The sequence below is a fragment of the Neophocaena asiaeorientalis genome, unplaced genomic scaffold (assembly GCF_003031525.2).
Source record: "Neophocaena asiaeorientalis asiaeorientalis breed wild unplaced genomic scaffold, Neophocaena_asiaeorientalis_V1.1 scaffold147, whole genome shotgun sequence".
Lineage (NCBI taxonomy): Eukaryota > Metazoa > Chordata > Mammalia > Artiodactyla > Phocoenidae > Neophocaena > Neophocaena asiaeorientalis.
In genome coordinates, this window is record NW_020173758.1 from 1479474 (window position 1) to 1483372 (window position 3899).

At 40.8% G+C, this 3899-nt stretch overlaps 1 protein-coding gene across 1 annotated transcript in view; it reads left to right on the forward strand.

The window, feature by feature from the left end:
* Positions 1-736: 736 nt before the first annotated feature.
* The window catches only part of TLCD4 (TLC domain containing 4), an 87758-nt gene continuing 84595 nt past the window's right edge, over positions 737-3899 (forward strand). The window contains exon 1 of the mRNA XM_024751296.1: positions 737-819. The gene's annotated coding sequence lies outside the window, so the exon portion shown is untranslated. The remainder of the gene's footprint in view (positions 820-3899) is intronic.

Sequence of the window (3899 nt, forward strand, 5' to 3'; positions counted from 1 at the left end):
TCTTTCATCTATATTAGGTGCCCTATTCATTGTGAATCCATTCTGAATTTGTTACAAACAGGCTTGACAATTTACTGAAAAACCTTTTTTGGATAGAAATTTCAAATTACTTAGCTATTTCCCAAACTTAAGATTCCCTTCTCCATACCAGTGCTCCAGTGGGATCTTTGCTGGTTATATTTGTTTTGGAATAAGTTAAAAGATAACTTAAATGAACCTGAGAAAGTCTTAACACTTTGTAATACTTTATTAATGTTTACCTAGGGAACTGTGGAATAACTGTGTCTTAACTTAGAAATTTAAAAGAATCTCTAAATTTCCCTTTCTGAAAAGATGCTATGAACTAAACAAAAACTTTATGGTCAGTTTCCTCCATCAATAATGCCTTCTCTCCTGAATCTTTAACTATTGACTCTCATTGTATCTTTGCCCTTAGCCTATAAAGTTCAAGTCTCTCCCATTAAAAAATAAAAGCACCATCAATAAAACCCTCTCTCAATCAGCCTGGCTCAGCATAACTCCTTTAAACTACCAGTCAGACACAGCCCAACCACATTAAAATGGCACTCCAGCCTTTAACCACACCATCTATCCCTTTGCCAGAGTGTTTTTCCACTCCCAGTCTATTTTTAAGCAACTGGGCTATTTCGTGGAACTGAAGCCTTCTGGTGTGCACAGAGCAAAGTTATTTTTCTGATGTTGAGGGGCAGTCATCCTGAACGTGTAGCCAGGCAGCCTGTTTTTGGTGAACTCCAAGCATATGTAGGCTCCTCTCAGGATATGGAAGAAGCATGGCCCTCCCAGCGCTACAGAAGTCAGGTATGGATTGACACAGGCCTTGCCCTAGAATAACACTGTCCTATGCATACTGGTTACCTCTATAATATACTTGACCCAAAGAGTTTCTGAGTGTCTGAGAGCTTGGTTGAATTAGTACTTGTTCATGATGCACGTTAGGTATATGCTGGGCAGCTAGAACTGTGGGCCACCCTAGTCCCTAGGACCCAATGTCCCAACTCTGCTCCCGGAGGCTGGTTCTCATCCTAGTCCACATGCCAGTGGAACTAGTTATAACTAGTTGCCATCTTATCTCTTCTTTCCTAAAAAGTCAGTGTTCTTAAAGACTAGTCCATGCTTGCTGTCATGTTTTTCTTTGTCCATTTTCACTCCTTAATTCACTGAAATTTAGCTTCTGCCGTAATTATTCACTAGTAACTGCTAGATTTTCAAATCCAAAGAACATCTCCTTTTCTAGTTTTTCCTTGTCTTCTCTCAGGCAATTGAAATTTTTCTCCTGTTGACTTTCATTACTCCATTTTCTTCCTATCCTCCTCATATCACTATTGTTTTACCTTCATATTCTTCCAGGGTCCCTTTTTCTCTGTCTAATTCCCTTAAAATAAATTTTAAAAACCTTTTTATTTAAAAAATATATTCAGAAAAGAACTGGAAATAATAAAATGGAAACTTGGGTACCCACCAACTAGATTTTGCCTTCCTTCCTTCCTTCCTTCCTTCCTTCTTTTCCTTCCTTCCTTTTTCAGACTATCATTTTCTTTCTAAGAAACAAAATGCTTATTTATCCACTGCCCCTCCCCCCCACTTTGGCTTTATATTTCTGAGGTTTCTTAACCTTGGCTATCTTTTCTCCCAGGTCAATCATTGTCATAATAAAATCCATTCTCTTCTTTCTGGTCACATGGTCCCTCAACTGGAGATTACATTTCTTATCCTCTTTTGCAGCTAGGTATGATTTTGTGGTTAGGTTCTTGCCAGTGGAACATAACTGGAAGTGATGGGTGCAACTTTTGCCTTACCCTTTTAAAAGAAGATGGCTTGTCTTGGACTGCTTTCTGTCTCCTTCATAGACATGTCTGTGACCAGCTGCAGCCATGAAGATGAGGAAGACATGGTAGGAGAGGATGGAACAACAAGATAGAAGGAATCTGGGTCCTGAATGACCTCATAGAACAGAGTGCCCTGTCAGTCTAGGCCCAACTATGATATGAGCAGGAAAGAAACTTCCATTTTCTTTATGTCACTGATTTCTGGGGTCTCTTTATTACAGCAATATAGCATTTACTCTAATACAAAAATTAATACCTGGAAATAGGGAACTTCTAATAGAATCTTAAAACATATAGCATTACCTTAACAGACAATTGGCAGTGAGGAAACAGATCTTGCAGGCTGGAAAACTGATGATCCTTGTAATACCATTGCAAAATATTGTAGAAATTTCTCCTGCTCAACTTGGAAGCCTGACCATGTTCCGTCTATGGCTGAATTTTAGGGGAAGCATTTGGGGAGAACCAGAATATAAAAGTGTGATGGTTGCTCCTCGCTGAATTTAGCAAGATTTTTTGAGAAAGAAATGAACTCACATAAGAAATGAGGGGTTTGAAAGCAGAAATGGAAGGAAATAAAGTGTATAGAAAATTGGGGCCTCACAGGGTTGGAAAATCCAACTATTTCTGTAGCCCAAACAGGAGGTAAAAGACTGTTTTTCAGAGACTTTCTTAAAGCCCTCCCATTAAGATTCCTCAGACAAAGAAAGAAATATAGCCTTCCAGCAAAGATCAGATTAAGGATGTTACCCTCACTTATTTTGTAAGATTACATCAAATTAGCCACCATTAAAACAATGAAAAGAGGAATGGGTAGAGCATAGAAACTACAGAATAAGCTAGTTTAAGAGCCAGATCCGGAAAAGAACTTTGGCACCATTTCTGGCACAGAGACTAGAGATGAATAGTACAAAAGCCTGTTAAGTTTTTGAGGAAATTGCATTACTAAAGAAACCATAAATCTGACCTGCAAAAGCCATTCATTGTTTGTGTCCTCAGGCAGTCTCCAGGAGAGCATAGTCTCCAACATCCTGTTCAATCTTGAACCTGGTGAATGATGGACAAGGAAAAACCTCCCAGAGGGTGAACCCAGGGGTCTTCAGGCATAACAAAAGGCATCCAGGAGGGTTCATCAGGGAACTTCTTCCATGGTCAGGGCAAAAATTTCTGTCTGGAAAGAAAACTATTAAGGATTACTCCTTGCTATATGTTTCCCATTCTTTCCTTTTTCAAATGGAAGTTTTTATTCTATTCCTGATCCACCATTGCATATTGGGTTGAAAGAGGGGATCAAGTAACTATTTTTTGGTTTATATGTCATTGGACTATATGTTGCCACATCTGGACAAGACAGAGAAGGCTGTACTTTCCCCGGAGATAGTAGACCTTGAGCTGGCTATGGAAATGAATAGGCCCACAGATGGTCTCTGTTAGAGAGGGAGGTTGAGATGTATGGGAAGAAGAGTGCACTTAGATGTCTGGATGGTCTGAGGGATTGACTGAATCTCTTTGTTTACCTTTACCTGAACTAATGCAGTCTTCCTGGGTGTTGTGATTTGTTTACTCAGAAACCTATCACCTGCATAATGACAACTTTCAAATTTGTATGTCCCACCAGGATTCTCTTTTATATTCTAGACCTATATTATCCAAATACTGAACACCTCTGCATAGATTTATCACAGGAGAAACCTTAATCGCCACATGTCCAAGACTGAAATGATTTCATTCTCCTTAAACATGTACCTCCTCTGTGATAGATTGCAATAAATGGTCACAAACTCATCCCATCCCTCTACACATGCCCCTTTGCATTGTGACTTTTTGTTCTTCTCATCAAGAAGTGGACTCTAGGGCTTCCCTGGTGGTGCAGTGGTTGGGGGTCCGCCTGCTGATGCAGGGGACACGGGTTCATGCCCCGGTCTGGGAGGATCCCGCATGCCACGGAGCAGCTGGGCCCGTGAGCCATGGCCGCTGGGCCTGCGCGTCCAGAGCCTGTGCTCTGCGGCGGGAGAGGCCGCAGCAGTGAGAGGGCCGCGTACCACAAAAAAA